The following is a 16,833-nucleotide window of genomic DNA, read 5'->3' as shown; positions in this document are numbered from 1 at the left end:
TGAGGTGGGCACGAAAGGAAAGGAAAGGGAAGCTTTTCGTCCTGGGCCTGCTAATGGACTCATCAGTAAAGTTAGCAGACCCTGTCTTAGGTCCTGATACTATTGACAGGTTAGAAAATTCTGTATATAGAAATCAGAGGATTTACCGAGCACTTGCGAGAATCCTCGAACCTCCTTGGATCCCGAATCCATCTAGTGGTGAGAATGAGAACGATGTCGCTATAAACCCTATTTGAAATAATAATATACCCGAATCCTGCATATTTTAGGGATTCTGCCGGGACTAGATACTATATTAGATTTGGAGTTAAATGTTGAATTAAGCGTAGAATCTGTCTTGACATAGTTTGACGTAATAAATGTGTTGATTCGATTACGATGAGACGAGTAAAATGATCATGGCTAACGAGACGTCGTAGATCCATGTCAGATATGTTAGAGTATAGGTTTCTGGAGGATGATGAAATATTTTTGGAGTGTGAAGATAGCGTATTTTCGTATTAAGTTCCGAGGACACCTGGACCCCAATGTCTCACTTACTATAGGTACCCCGAACCGCAAGGAAACAATACTTTCCTAACCTAAATTGTGTTTTTCGGAGCTTAATCTTAGAGTGGTGACGTAGGTCAAGCTGACTCCTAACACTAGTGATGATGTACGTCAGATTTTGTTATCAACAGTGGTGACGTAACATCAAAGTGACACGCTGTCAATAGTGGTGATTGGAAGTTAAACTGATTTGCTATCAATAGTGGTGACTGGAAGTCAAATTGACTCCCTGTCAATAGTAGTGAATGGAAGTCAAACAGATTCGCTGTCAATAGTAGTGATTCGAAGTCAAATTGACTCGCTGTCAATAGTGGTGACTTGACGTCAAATTGACTACGTATCGACAGTGGTGAGAGCTAAGTATCTAGTAGTATACTTGCATGATTTAGGTACCTAAGGATACGTGACATTGACGTTATGTACTATATACTACTAGCGAGATTGGAGTCAATTTGTCTTCAAGCCACCTGTAATATTGACAGGCAGTCAATTTGACGTCAAGTCACTGTTATTGACAGGGAGTCTATTTGATGTCACGTTACCACTAGAGCTGTGAAAATAATGGTCACCATTTGCAGATTAATATGCGAAATTTCGAGTTTCGTGTAGTTCCTATACTCATTGATGCCTCATAGATGCCTGTGATGATATAAAAATAGGTACCAGGTGTAATATGGTATAGCATCCTGAGCTTGAGGACCCTCAAGGAGAAGGAGAAAAGGATCATAGAAGAGAAAGTGTCTGGACTACACGAAAGATAAGACCCACTGATAGGTTTACAATATTTTTGGAGATCGGAGTGAAGGTAGCTTTTTAAGAACAATTAGGAATGGCGAAGGACGATCCTATTGACGGAGTATTGTGCGAAGCATCCAAAGAGAGATTTAACCACTTGCGGTGGCAAGAAATTCACGGACGCGTGTGTCAGAACGGTCCAGTGTTTCTGTAACAATTGCCTAACGACATGTATACCACGTCGTTGGCGATTCTGTGACAAAAGCATTACGACGTGCGTGACACGTCTTTCCAGCGCAAGTGGTTAAAGAATTCGTGAAAAGAGTCCTATAGAGTTGTCTTTTGTGTTGTCTATTAATTTTATATACATATATCACTGCTCATCATCCACTATCTTAATTCAACCCTATTTTAAATAAACTGAGTCCTACCCCACGGTGAAAATTGATTGTTGTACCCCCTGTATTGCGATAGCGTCTGCTTATTTGAGGTGGGCACGAAAGGAAAGGAAAGGGAAGCTTTTCGTCCTGGGCCTGCTAATGGACTCATCAGTAAAGTTAGCAGACCCTGTCTTAGGTCCTGATACTATTGACAGGTTAGAAAATTCTGTATATAGAAATCAGAGGATTTACCGAGCACTTGCGAGAATCCTCGAACCTCCTTGGATCCCGAATCCATCTAGTGGTGAGAATGAGAACGATGTCGCTATAAACCCTATTTGAAATAATAATATACCCGAATCCTGCATATTTTAGGGATTCTGCCGGGACTAGATACTATATTAGATTTGGAGTTAAATGTTGAATTAAGCGTAGAATCTGTCTTGACATAGTTTGACGTAATAAATGTGTTGATTCGATTACGATGAGACGAGTAAAATGATCATGGCTAACGAGACGTCGTAGATCCATGTCAGATATGTTAGAGTATAGGTTTCTGGAGGATGATGAAATATTTTTGGAGTGTGAAGATGTAATTCAATGAAACTGTTACAACGAGATGAATGGAATGATCGTGGTTTATGAGCTACCGATTAGAGAATAGTTTCTTCGAGGGATGATCACTCGACCAGATACCTTTGTGATCCAGGGATAATGTATTATCTGCTGGATTATGTATGGTGTATTATTAGAACACGTTTGGGTATAGCTGGGTGTAATAAATACGTTGATTTGATTATGACGAGGCGGATAAAGCGATTATGGCTCAAGAAGTACAGTAGACCTATGTCAGACTATGTCATTGTGTCACGGTATGATTAATTCCCCCAAGGACTTTTCATTAGCATCGGTGAGCATACTATATGGTACAAGCGTGAATTAAAAATATCTCGACTATTATCTATGAGATATCACAGGTGCATCTAAGATGAATACAAACGAAATAAAAGAAATCAAATTTTAGCGAATTTTTATCCAATTTTCTAGCAAACAAAGCCTTGCTCTATCTCTCTTAATAAATCCCAGATGTTCTTTCATTACGAGACATTCGAGCAATTCAAAGTAGATGTAGTTTGGTAATCCTACCAAACGTATAAAGGAACTCACAGGAATATAACTCTATCCAATGTCAAACCAAACTCAGCTCTATCGAAAATCGAATATTCAATAACAGAAGAGTAGCAAGTCTTTCAGGAAGCACGTTCTCTAGACTCACGGCGTCATTGGTCTGTTTCTCTAACCTCTCTATATCCACCATGAAATGAAATTGAAAAACACCACAGCTTGATAATACAGATCTAACCTAACCCAATATCAAACCAAACTCAGGTCTACCCCAAATAGAATATTTAATAACAGGAAAGCAGAAAGTCGTTCAAGAAGCACCATCTTTAGATTCACAGCGTCACTGATCTGTTACCCTAACCTCTCCATATCAACCATGAAATGAAATGAAAACAAACCACAGCTTGATGATACAGATCTAACCTAACTCAATATCAAACCAAACCCAGGTCCACCCCAAATCGAATATTTAATAACAGAAAAGCAGAAAGTCGTTCAGGAGGCACGTTCTCTATATTCACAGTGTCACTGATCTGTTCCCCTAACCTCTCTACATCAACCATAATATAAAATTTAAAAGAAAGACGTATAAACCATTTCCTGGAGAACAGTAAAATCCGAAACCAAAAAGAAATTCAAAAAAAAATTTGAATGCAATGCAACGCTAGTCACAAAGACCCTATAAGCACGTATCCCAGGATACTAGTCTGTCCGCCATGAACGCCGCAGCGTATAGAGGTGCGCGCGCAGCCGGAGTGTATCTCGAGCGAGATCCTGCGTAGATTGAGGTTACGTTCGGCGCGGCCGAATACGAAATGCAGGTTAGGTCCACGCGACTAGGAGCCTCGCCAGGCATCCGAATAGGCGGCGACACCGGCGGCTACCGGGGTGAGAGCCCGAGAAGCAGGCCAGGAGGGCCTCGGACGTGAATTTCATACGGGCCTGTCGAATAATAGTCGCGGAACGGCGTGCGTTCGCGCACGAGTGAAAGTGAACGGCTGGGTAGAGACCGAATGTCGAGCAGCGATGGTAAAAAGAATTCCGTACGATAATTTACGCCGAATGAACAGCGAGGGGGAACGAGGAGATCGACGCGGCAGATAGAGACCGCGAGGAGGTATCGGCCACCTTTCACTCGCGAGCGTGCGACTCCCCTTGCGCGGATCGCCGCTTTTCGTCCATCCGTGGCCGCTAATTATCGCGCGAGAATGAAGATCCCCGCGGCCAGATAGGCGCCCGGTAAAAGTTCCCGCTTTCCGGATCGAACGCTCGCTAACGAAACGCCTGTCGGGGCTCTTCGAGAAAGCACTGCCGCCGATGAGATATCTCTGCCGCGTGAGAAAAATTTTCGCAACACGTGTCGATCGATCCCGAGTGTCTCACCTTCGCTCTGCGCGCGCGGGTTTCACATGGCTCGGGGAGGAAGCGGATTCGTTTCTCCACTTGCCACGGATATTCTTTGTTCCCGGACATCGGGATTCGGTGGAAAGTGTTATGATGGCTCGTGATGGGGACCTGATTGCTTCCAGAGATTAAGGGATCTACTTTATCGATGTTTGAGTTGTATACCTTTCTCTTGGATGCTAAGAAGAATTTGGCCACGAGGTCTGTGGTATTTTTAGCCTCTATAGACCGCTTTTTGAATTTTTTTTTTTTTGAGCAGTGGAAGAATTTTGTAAAGGGATTGAACGTGTTAAAAAAATGATTTTGTAATAATTGTTTGGTATGATGAATATAATTTTTTTAATAAAAGTAGTTAGACTAAGTGAAATTATATGTAATTTATTTTAAATCGAACATTTTTCTTAATAATAATTATTTTCTTTTACTAAATAGTTTTGTATGGCAAATGCTGTCACATTATGAGCAGAAATGTGTATGATTCTATTTACAAGCACGAATTTTATACCAAGCAAATTTTGTCAAAATATTTTTGTAATTAGTTCAATCTCTTACGAGATATTTCAGTTTGAAGCAAAAATAAGATTTTTTGGAAAATACTTCATTTCTTCCTTAATCTTTGGCGTGAATTAAATTAAGTATCAGTATATACCAAGATTTAGAATAGAGAGAACAGTTTGACAGACCGAGTTAGATTTTAATTACATTAAAAAATTTGTCTACCAACGAAAAATTAATTTTTCAAAAACTCGCGTATCAAAACTTCAAAAATTACAAAATTTCGAAATCACGATATGCTTCGAGTTACATCAAACCATACCGAACACCGATACAAAAATCGCGTCTTTCTTAATAACGCGATAATTCCAACTTTTGAGACACCCTGTATATTTTATTGAACTTTACAAACGAAACTAACATTGCAATCTCTTCGTAATAAACCTCTTTGAACAGCTATAACGAGGAATAATTTATCATTCGAATAACCGGCCAATCGGGAACACCGTATCCCCACCTCCTCGAAAGACGTATATACGAACTATCTGGAAAACATTGGACTCACCTTGATCGTATATGTAGAACAGGCCCCGCAATCGCTGAGTAGATTAACCACAAAGTAGAAGTACTCTAACCGTAGCGTGTTCTAGAATTATTTAAGCGTTCACACTGTTGTACGATCCTTCCTTTGTCCTCCTCTCTCCTCTCCTCTTCTCTTCCTCTCTCTCTCTCTCTCTCTCTTTTTCTCTCTGTCTCTCTTTCTCTTACCCTTAGCAGCTATCGTTTATTACTCTTATTTATTATTACTCTTATCGGTATCGTTATTATTTATTATTCTCTTTGCCCTTAGCTGTTACTTGTCGCCTGACCGACTCCTTTTATTACTATCGGTGTGTGTATTATATATTCATTTATTTATATAATATATTCATATATATATATATCATATAAATTATTCTTATAAATATATCTGTGTCTGCAGGTACTTCGCTGTCCTGGTTCATAGAATCGATTAAGGGGCTCGAAGGGGGAGAGGTACCGTTATCAACGAGAATTCCTGATAAGATCTATCGACGCACCACCGCGCCACCACTCGCACGATCTCTCCACTCTCAGCCTTGTGTCCTGAGCTCAGCGATCGCAACTTCGTCGATCTCGATCCGAGGGGTCCGCTCTTCTCTCCGACCTTGTCTCTCTCTCTCGCATACGTCCACGTCCGTATACATGCAGATGGTTAGAGGGAGCCTGTGCCACGCGCGCTGTGTCTATGTGCGTGTGTACGTATGCCCGCGCGCGCGCGTATCGTACACGTGCACGCGACTGTGTGTGTGTATACAGGGATGTGACTTCCCGTCAAACGAACGGTACGATTAAAACGTTAAAACTCTCTTCTCGTCGTTAGATACTATTATTATCGCGTATCCCTTTAAAATTTCCCTCCCTTCTTCTCTCTTTCTTCTTCCTCTTCCCCTCTCTCTCTCTTTCGCTCTCTCTTTCTCTTTCCGTATAGAGAGATATATATAATATTTATATATATATATATAACGTTGCTATTATTATTAATATTATTATTTTGTATTATTATTATTATTTGTATTATTATTATTTGTAGTCGCGTTCTTCGGAGGGGCCTAGGCACTATTACGCTGCGAAAGAGGTTTAAGTTTGAAGGTACTTGTACGCACGAGGTATATGTTCTCAAGGTAGAAGTTTTAAAACGTAGGAGCGATACAGCGATATCCCGCTGCAAGGAGAATGTCTTGTGTGTGTGTGCTCGTCTGGCCAACTCTGCCCGCGGGGAAGGGACTACTTTTCAAGGTTCTCCTGCTTTTTCCACCCCTTCCCTCTCCTTCGCTCTCTCCCTGCCTCCCCGCTGCCGATATTCTCTCCCAAAGCACGTGTGTGTTCCACCGGCTCCCCTTTAGAGCTCGCCTCTCCACCCTTTCTCTTTCTTCTCCTTCGTAGTCGTCGTCGTCGTCGTCGTCGTCGTCTTCGTCTTCGTCGTTTTCGTTTTCGTCGTCTTCCTCTTCTTCTTCTTCCTCTTCCTCCTCGTTTTCTTCCGAATGGTGAGCCTTTCGCTTGACGATCGACGGCGGCGCCCTCTACGCCGCGGCACGCGCTCTCACGGAAGGTCAGAAGTCGTTATCACCTCCTCGAGTTTTCCCACTTGCTAGCCACATCGCCCTGGGCCCCGCAGCCGCCCTCCTCCCCCGGGTGCTCAACCACCACCACCATCTGCAACCAGAGAAACGGGGCCATTTTAGGGACACTGTTGTCCTTCCACTCTGCCGCGCGAAATTAGGCGATGATATTACGAGTATCATCGAATTGGGATATCGCAAAAGTGTCGTTCGGGATAGGAAAGGTGTTGTGATAGTGTCTAGTGTGAAGGGAATGTGCAAGGTGAGTTGAATTTCGTGATCGGTGTCTCTTAAGTCCTATACTAGGGAATTTTATGTCCCATAATTTGTTTATCAAGTTAGGAAGAGGTAATATCGTGTTGTCACTAAGATATGACTGGCCGAGTATCGAGAGGTAATTTTATCTGGAGCATGGTATCTCGTTAAGTCAAAATATTTTTAAGTAATGAAAATAATAAGAGAATTATTTATTAGATTCTTCTAATAAAAATTCTAGGGTCTCTCTTGAGTCTCATAATAGGGAATTTTATGTCCCGTAATTTGTTTATCAATCAGTAACAGGTAATATCGTGTGGTCATTGCGATATGACTTGCCGGGTATCAAAATAATTTTATCTGGAGCTTGGTGTCTCGTTAAATCGAAATATCTTGAAAAAATAATTAAAGTAACAAGAGAGTTATTTATCAGATTCCTAAAAATTATAAGACATCGTTCAAATTACTCTAATATGATTATAACACGCAAAAATATTTCCTGTTTTGAGGTTAGAGCAAGTCAATTTTGAGGTTAACAATACGAATTATCTGGTACCTAGGGACTTTGAAAGAATAGTATAGATAAAAACCAGTTTAGTATCTCGTTAGGTCGAAATATCTTGAACGATTAATGAAACTAATAAAAGAATTATTTATTAAATTCTCAAAAATTCTAGAACATTCTCACTCCAATGTAATTATAACACGCGAATATATTTCCTGAAATTAAGAATAAAAATGACTTTGTCTCTAGGGACTTTGAACATATAAGAATTGCCATACTACGATAGTCAGTAACTGTGATATAACTGCACTACGCAAAGAGACTTTCTTTTCTAGGTTAATTCATTTGGAGGTTAGGTTGAGACATCGGGTAGTAAAAGCTATCTATTAACCTCTCATAATACGTCTTGCCATGTAAATGACTGATAACTGCTTGAAAAAAGAAAGAGAAATTTCGCTATTAATAATATTAACCATTGTAATTAGGAGCTGGCAAAGGTTTGCAATTTTCAGCCGAAGAAAACGAGACGGGAACGTAATATCCTTCGAAATGGAATGGCGCGTGTTTGTCGGAGGATCGCGGCGCACATTGCTCTTAATGCACATGCATTTCTCTTAGGAGCCAGAAAATTAATTTCCACGGAATACGCAGGCAAAGTGGAACGCACAGGCAGCCTGAGATCCTCGAACGATCCAAGCAAACCCGTCACGAACTTGATGAATTTAATATGTCTATGACTGCTCGTTCTAATAATGAAACGTTTCCCTTGTTCCTCGATTAAGAAAATATCGCGCAAATTAAAACACTGACGTACGATAATTCTCAGCCTCCAACACACTTTGAGGTTAGGTCTCGGCAAATTCGGTGCTGACAATAAAATCTCGCGTACTCCTGTCATAAAATTATCGCAAATTTCTGAACATCAAACGCACTTTGAGGTTAAGTCGCGGCAAATTCGGAACTAACCTAACAGAGACAATGGAACGATAGAATCTCTTGCATTTCTGTCACAAAATTACCGTGAATTCCACGAAGACGTCCGTAACGATATTCGAAGAACAATTACTTGTGAAAAATAGGAAATAATTATTTCCATGTACCTCAGAAATTCCTAACCTCTCCTAACCTAACTACACCCACCGATTTCAATACCAGAATTAGGAAAGGAGTTAAAATGACTAGTTTTGAATATTTTATTATCACGATTAACGAAGATACGCAATTCTTCCTGCAGGAACGTAATTGTCCGTGCTTTTTTAATTTCTCTATACCATTTTGAATATCATTATCCACGTATATTATATTGACCATTACAAACGAGTGATCCTAGCGTTAACTGAGATATATGGTAAATTCGACGAAATTTCTTGCCGGACTGAAACTGCACGACCTGGCCACCGCGACCTTTTATTAATAATAACAATAATCGTAGCCCCTGCGAGAGCAGCATTAGAACCGTCCAGCCAGCCCATAAATAGAAGGGTAAATACCCTATAAATCAGCGGTGTGGCCTCGATCGAGCGGGCAAAAGGAAAACGGGGCTCCGTTTTCGTGCTCGACGGCCCTGAACGCGTCAGAGGAAAACATAGAGACGGCCGGCAAGGGAGGGTTTCACGGTATTTTTAATTTCACCCTCTGATCGTCGGCCGAGGCGCACGTGCGCGCGTGCGTCCGCACACACTCGTGTTTGTGCGCGGCCACTTCACGTGAGGATAAAACAAAGAACGGGCTCACGCATCAAGCCCGGTTCGCAACGCGACGGCCCTGTGTGTTACGCATGCGAACACACCGTACCACGCGGCGGACAGACAATGCAGCTCCCTGGACCTACGTCAATGCGAAATTAAACTGGCACAGTGGCGACCCTGCCTCTCGTAGCACTGTGGGGAACTTGGGGACTCGTGTGCTGCTCTTTAAATCGCGACTATATGGGTTATTTCGGGGAACGGACCTTATAGTCACTGTTAGTATTGTACAATGCATATTGATAGAGGGTAGGCTTGCCTATGTTGAGTCTATAGAATACTCCTGCGAGATGTATCTATTTATATTTTCGGAGTAAACGTAGTCTCGTATTTCAATTTTTCGAAAAATTCGAGTTTAAATAGTGGGTTATTTTTATAAGGTTTAAATATAAGGGTCATAATGGAAAAGAGAGCTTATAGTCATCGTTAGTATGCATTGGGAGACTAAGGTTGAATATATTTGGCAAATTTATAAATGAATTCTGCGAGGGGAGTTCGTTTATTTATAGTAAGTGCTTCGGGGAAATTAGAGTTCAGATATGGGAGCTTGAATCGTTATAGTCACTAAGGCTATGCATATATTAAGCCAGCAATGTAATCATTTCTTTATGCTCCAAGGTCAAATGGTCCTTGTATTCAGTAATTCCAGATTTAAATTGCGACTATATAAGTTTCTTTAGGAAATAATTCTTCTAGTCACTGTTAAAATGAAATATACAATTTTATTTAAATTATGGAATCAAATACTGCTTGCATCTTTCGTTTGGGAAAATTAGAGTTCATATACAGTGGCTTAAATCGTGACTATATGGACTATTTCAGGAAACAGTCGTTATAGTCATTGTTCAAATTATATAGATAGACTGTGCATCATGTCTATTTCGTGGTTTAATAAAACGAAATCATTTAATTACGTTTTAGTACCAAGTGATGCTTGCACAGTCCTCTTAGGGCACTTTAAAGAAATTGAGGATTGCATAACGATGCTTAAGCAGTGATTATATGATTTATAGTCACTGCCACATATCCAGTTTATAAGCTCAATTCACATCTATCCTGGACCAAATTATTAAACTTGTATTATTACTACAATTAAATTAATAAATTATTTACAATAATTCCGAGGAGACTCATACTTACTATGCAACTAATTAGTATCTTCGTCAAATCTCGTTTATAACCCATTACCGATAAAAATATCGAACCTACCTCACCTAGTGACATTCTAGAAACAATTACAAAGCAACTTTATTCTTCCACGAGAATACCAACCCAGTTTACTATAATAATATCACACTACAAATTTTCAAAACACTGCAAGGTCTCAAACGAAGTCTACTGATAGCATAAGTATAAAAATAATAAATTATTTATAATAAGTCCGAGGGTTTGAGGAGACTCATAGTCACTATACAACTAATTAGTATTTTCGTCAAATCTAGTTCATAACCCATTACCGATAAAAATATCGAATCTACCTCATCTAGTAACATTCTAGGGACAATCACAAAGCAACTCTATTACTTCACTTCAGAATACTAACCCAATATACTATTATAATATCACAACTAAAAATTTTCAGAAGACTGCAATTCTTAAATGAAGTCTACTGATAGCATAAGTATGAAAATAATAAATAATTTATAAAAATTCCAAGGATCTGAGGAAACTCATAATCACTATACACCTAATTAGTATCTTCCTTAAATCTCGTTCATAACTCAATACCTCATCTAGTGACATTATAGGGACAATCACAAAGCAACTCCATTACTCCACAAGAATACCAACCCAATATACTATTGTAATATCACAACTAAAAATTTTCAAAACACAGCAATTCCTAAATGAGGTCTACTGATATCATAAATATAAAAATAATAAATTATTAACAAAATTCAAAAGATTTGAAGAAACGCAATCACTATACAACTAATTAGTATCTTCCTTAAATCTCGTTCATAACTCGATACCTCATCTAGTGACATTCTAGGGACAATCACAAAACAACTCCATTACTCCACAAGAATACCAACCCTGTATACTGCTATAATGTCGCAACTTTAAATTTTCAAAACACTGCAAGTTCTCAAACGAGGTCCACCGATATCGTACATATAAAAATTCAGAAACGTCGTGCTGTTTCGCGAGAAATTTGCGTGTCTCCGGCGCGGCCGAGCTAGTGCGCTTCCCCGCCCTAGGTGGCGCTGGTTCCTCCGCGTTCCCGCGCATTTCAGATCGAATCTTCGTGGATCTACGGCGAGGGGTGAACCCGGATAAGCGGCCTTTTAAAATTATTGCGAGAGATCGTCGCGGAGATGGCGACTACAAAAGCCCGCGACAACGGATGTCCCTATAGAGAGGAGACAGCCGAATATCGACGATGGTAATTCACACACAATGGCCGGATAAATTACGAGCCTTTATTAAAGGTCGGAATGGATAGGGTCACGTGAAATACGGATCTAGGATCGTTCCGAAAAAGGGGCAAAAAAATGGGAAAAAAGGAAAGAAATTCGTTCGATGAATTGTTTTCGCCATTGTTCTTCCTCGAAATGGAATTTCTTTCTCCCTTTGCAAACAAACTGCCGTTTTATACACATTATAAAACGCTTGAATGTTTTTCCACGTCAAGCAACAAAAAGAGACGCCGAGTGTATGCAAAGTATCTTATTACACCTTGAATTATTATGCTCGCAGATACGCGAGGAAAACCAACAATCGGAGAGCCCTGTTTTCGCAGAAACGTTAAATAAATTCCGTCTTCCGTTTCAGCGAAACTGAAAAGTTCAATGACTCTGTTGTTCGAATGATTCGCGTGGAGGCCAAACTCGTTCCGAAACTTTGGCATCTGTTATTTGGTAAGAAAACTCTTTTTCTTTAGCTATTTATTTGAGTCACAGAAAGATCGTTATCTGTTATTTTTCAACCAAATTATCAGATATATTATCGTGGATTAACTTACATTTTTATATTTTATCTCTTTACGTGATTCAATATTTATTTTTCATTAATATTAACCTCGATCAAAATATTTTGTAAATATATTTTACAAGAAAATAAAGAAAATTTGGAATTTGAGATAGGAGAAGAAATAATATGTTTATAATGTAATAACATTCTATAATACACATTATTACCCGATTCCAAAGTCCAATTAAGTATACTTGAATACACTCTATGGTGGATTACAAAATGCAATAGGAAGAATATATTTTACCCTGAAAATGGATGAAAAATTTTAACTAGATTGGAAAAAATTACCTATAAAACGGAAAATATTTCGGTATAATCCTGATACTATAGATGAGCATAACTCCGTAGCTCAAATTAAAAAATTTAATTTAAGAAATATTTATTTAATAAAAAGAATGAGGAATTGCTCGAACACTTTGAGATACGTGTAAGTGTAAACGATAACCTGAGAAAAATGAAATTTTTGCGAAAGTATGCTCGAACCTGGTTCGATGTGGAACGCACTGTGCGTTACGTTGAATTAAGACGCGTTCTCAACGATCCCGTTTGCACGGTACTCGACGCGATTGCATCGTGCCACGAGGCGCACAGTGGGCAACGTATGCAAATGAAAACGAAAATGGAAGGCGTCTACGCACTTCCGGACAGATGTTAAGGCTCACGCGCATTGTGCTCTCCTCTCCCCTTTCCTATTACTCTCCTTCCTGCTTTCTTGCCTTCCCTTCGCCGATCTCTTTCCCCCATTGTCCTTCGACCGCTAGCCGTGCAAAGGAGAATAGCAATTGCCTCGATAATGTTACTTGTGCCGGCTCCGTCACACTCGCGTCAATGGAAGGCAATTTTCCCGCACGAAAGGAACGGTAACAATCTCCCCGAGAATTTGTCATTTCTCTACGAACAGGAATCTCCGCGACAATCGTGACTATTCACTGTAAAACCGACGACTATACCTCTGAAACTCGGCCAATATCCTTAACAGGGCTGGTAAGTTGCAGCAACGTATCCCGGTGCGTGACTATCCGCGATAAATGCAGCGACTATAAGCCGCCAGAATTACGAATGCTTACAACGAAGTTAAATTGCTCGTAGCGAGCGTTTACTCGTGACTATTTATCATAATAACAGTGACTATACGTGGTTGCATTCACAAGCGTGTTTGCAACCATTGAGAAAGCGATTAAGTATTCGAATGTACAAAAGAATCCGTGACTATTGTCGGCAAAAGGCCCGATTATATCGTTCGAAGCTCATTTATTTTCATCCTCGAGAAAGCTTAAGGCACGTTTTCAAGACGAAACAAATCACGGCTCTTTGATGTCTCGAAGCTCCAAATACGTCTTCGCGAAGCTGTCATCGTGACTATAACCAGGATTACGAATGACTATAACGAAGTGAAATTGCTCGCAGCGAGTATTTACTCGGGACTATTTATCATAACAATGGTGACTATACGTGGTCGCATTCGCAAGCGTGTTTGCAACCATTGAGAAACCGATTTATGTACAAAAGAATCCGTGACTATTATCGACAAAAGGTCCCGATTATATCGTTGGAAGCTTATTTATTTCTATCATCGAGAAACCTTAAGACAGATTTTCACTAGGCGATAAATCACGGGTCCTCGGTGTGGCGGTGTCGTAGCCGCGGCGGTGACTATAAAATACAAAGAACGAGCCTTTAGAACCGAATAACTATCCGTTACAATCTGTACCGCGAATCAAACGAACCAGGCACTCGTCTTACATGGCAGGACGGGCAGGGGGAGGGGGTCTAGAAAGAGGCGCCATTTGGCCAACGAAGCGTCTAGAAGCCGCTATGACGTCCGAGGGAAACGCAACACCTCTATTTTGCAACACTCGCAGCACAACGTTTCAGTCGCAGACGAAACAGGCCCCGTCTCCTGTTGTGATACCCAAGCTGGGGAGTTGTGATACACGGACCAGCCGACGCGTGAAAAAACAATGAGCATAGCCACAACAGGACGTGCATTCACGCACACCAGCGTGGAAGGACACAAGGGCAGGCCAGTGTGGGTGCGCCTGTGTGCCTGAACCAGACAAGGTCATTCATAAGTAGCTCAAGTTCAACTAATAGTATTGTATTACGATACCTACGGCCCTCTTCCTCCTTCCTTCTCTCTCGTTCGGGCCCCCTAGCCGTCACCCATCTCTCTCCCACTTGGCTCGCTTCCTTCGTTCACATCGACGAACAATGCCTGCTGATCACCGGTTAATTAATTCGTTCTACGGATCCCCGCTCGCTTCCTACATTTTTCCATCGCGAGCCTCCGAGTCTCGTCGAATTCCAGCCTCTTCTCTCGGATATCCACGCTGCTCCTTCGTTTCCAGGGACTACCACCGGTTCCTCGAAGACGGCTCGACTTTGGAATCCCTGGGGGAAAATTCCCTGGATATTATCGTTTCCTGTCAACCGAGCAGCCTAGACTGTCCTGTCAGACGATTTCTTCTGTATTCCCACAGCGTGTCAATGATTCTCCGGCCTGACAGACCTCCTTCCCGGGTCTCTCCTCTATCCTCCAGGTTACGTAAGCCTCACGGTTTTGCCGAGGTTTCCGCGCGAGCAGACGCCCGTTTCTGACATCGTCATCGAGCCAATCGATTTCTTTTATCTGCCTTGCCGGATACCAACCCAACCTTGTTGCACGCGACAGTCCAAGGCGTAGGAAAAACTCTCGAGAAGCTTGAATTATGCACTCGCTCTAGCCTGCGTCGTCATTCGGGCCCTCCAAGATGGAGGCACCTCGAGTCTACTTACGGCCACTCGCGGCAAGTGGATCGGTTTTCGATCTCGTGCGATATACTGTCAGCACGATGCGTTTTCCAGGATTCGTGAATGAGTCTTGTGGATGGCATGACATGACATGTCTTCTTGATTTTAGGGGTGTAATAATAACTAGGGGTCCTGATTTCACAGGTATTCTGGGTCTTGGGGAATATGAGGTACGTGGTCGTCGAAGGATCTCTGAGTACCCTAGAAGCCTGATAGGGGTTATAATAGATTTAGAGGCATTCGTTCGCGGAGCTTTCGCAGTTCAGAGATTTTAGGGTATCTGCAATTATTCCATAGACATCTGAGCATGGCAGGTGTTATCGTGATAACTATTGTGAACCCTCTAGCACCATAGGTCTCGCGGGGTCATGAATTACAGATGTCACGAGATTCGAAGGTCTCATTGATGAGTCTTGAATTCCGAGGGTCTAGCGTGAACTTTGCAGACCCTAACGGAATCTGTGATCTCTCTGTAGACATTCGAATATCTTTCACAAATCCTAGAGAACTACGAACTTGGTCGACACGCCAGTTAGACATCGTGGGTCTATGATGGGATCTTTGAATTTCGATGATCTTCCAATGACTGTTACGCTTGAGTTTGTAATCTTATCAAAGTATTCGAGCATTGTAGGCCTTATGACTACAGCCGTTTACGGTGTCTATAGGTTTCGTGGGATCCCATGGTTCCGGTACATCCCCGAGCTTGGTATATTTTAAGAGAACAAAGTTTATAGGCATTGTTAGATTTATAGACCTCGTGAAAATAGATTTCGCGAGCCTCGTGGATTCTTCGCGTCCTCCTCGAGCCTCCTGCAGCTTCAGGATTCTATAAATCTCGCGAATTTTTCGGATCTTATCGGTTACGATAGCCCAGCGAATGTTGCAAAGCCCGGAAATTTGAAAACGATTGAAAATACCGTGGAAATAACAACTCTCCGACGAGAAAGCAAACGCTGGAACAATTCCACGTTCTTCGATTGCACGTGAAAGACAGGTGGCGCCTGGTTTATTTTCACTTCTTTCGCCAACTCGAGCCGAACGCAGGAACGTTGGCCGAGCATGAAATATCATTTCACGAGGACAATGAGAGCGTGCATGATTGCGAGAGAAGGCGAAACACGCGAATGACACAGCGACGAGGAATCCTCTAGGACAGGCAGCGAGAGAGAAGGAAGAAAAAATGAAAATAGTAATTTGCAGCCGACGAACGAGAGAGCGTAATAGCGCTCAGCCTTGACCATGCTCGAGTCGCACGAAAGTGAACCTGTTTGCTTGCTCTAGAAAATCCCTGATAAACTTTCATGCCTCTGCAACTCATTCTCCGGCAGGAAATTTTCGTTTCATCTTTGTGTACAACGCAAACAGACACGAGTCTCTAGCACGTTCGGCAAACAAAGAATCGGGTATAGGTTAGGTCTGTATCAGCTTCTCGAATCTTGGTGCAACCAACGTTTAGAAAAATTTTCCACTGGTAACACTTTGGCAATTTTTGATATTCTTTATTCGAGAATGTGACAGCGGAAACGAATGTATTGCGAGACTAGACTGGATGTCCCTAGGAGGGTCCTGTAGAACAGAAGAGTATAGCCTAGGGGAAAAGCCAAATGAGAGTTACCAGATGTCCAGGACATAGACTCGCAGGGTTTAAGCCTGTATCGCACCGTTGATTTCAACATGTGCGCAGTGCAAATTTTGCAATATTGGAAAATAATGCTAAAATTTGTTTAAAA

General features: G+C 41.4%; 1 protein-coding gene across 1 annotated transcript in view; it reads right to left on the bottom strand.

Moving 5' to 3' along the window:
• The window catches only part of Ecr (ecdysone receptor), a 195,420-nt gene extending 189,233 nt beyond the window's left edge, over nt 1-6,187 (bottom strand). Inside the window, exon 1 of the mRNA XM_017897019.1 lies at nt 5,254-6,187. The gene's annotated coding sequence lies outside the window, so the exon portion shown is untranslated. The remainder of the gene's footprint in view (nt 1-5,253) is intronic.
• Between the last annotated feature and the right edge of the window lie 10,646 nt (nt 6,188-16,833).

This window comes from Eufriesea mexicana, unplaced genomic scaffold (genome assembly GCF_001483705.2).
Source record: "Eufriesea mexicana isolate 0111107269 unplaced genomic scaffold, ASM148370v2 scaffold440, whole genome shotgun sequence".
NCBI classification, from domain to species: domain Eukaryota; kingdom Metazoa; phylum Arthropoda; class Insecta; order Hymenoptera; family Apidae; genus Eufriesea; species Eufriesea mexicana.
The sequence above is the reverse complement of the archived record's forward strand: the minus strand, read 5'-3'. Positions and strand labels throughout refer to the sequence as shown.